This window comes from Gavialis gangeticus, unplaced genomic scaffold, assembly GCF_001723915.1.
Source record: "Gavialis gangeticus isolate Ggan-Ray unplaced genomic scaffold, GavGan_comp1, whole genome shotgun sequence".
Classification (NCBI taxonomy): domain Eukaryota; kingdom Metazoa; phylum Chordata; order Crocodylia; family Gavialidae; genus Gavialis; species Gavialis gangeticus.
This window is the reverse complement of record NW_017729000.1, coordinates 28827952-28828426: the sequence shown is the minus strand read 5'-3', so window position 1 is coordinate 28828426 and position 475 is coordinate 28827952.

Genomic DNA, 475 nt, shown 5'->3' with positions numbered 1-475 from the left:
GTGTTGAAACCCATCCTATTCTTATCCGTCCACCCTTGTAACCTGTCCATAATTAAAGTAAGTAATTATGGGAGCGATTCTTGGTTTGCTGAAGGTTTATTACAGATATATTTAGATGATCCTTTTAATTTCTATGAGAAATATTCAGTAATTGTTTCTGGTTTCTAATTGATTTTTATATCTGGGGGGTTTCACATTTCCAAAATTTTAGACATCCTCATTTTGTCTTCTATTGTCACTGTTTACATGGCTTCATTTTGTACATTCTTATTAATGATCCAAATATTATAGGAACTTGACAGAAAAATATAACTTTTTGTCTTACCTTCCATACAGCTATTTCTATCTTCTTTGGAAACACTTTCACATGCCATGCAACCAGTCATTTCCCATATAAGAGGCCACAGAGGTGACTTCATAGGAGGAATTTTGGAAAGAAAACACACAATCAGTAGTATATTGAACTCCCCCTGCC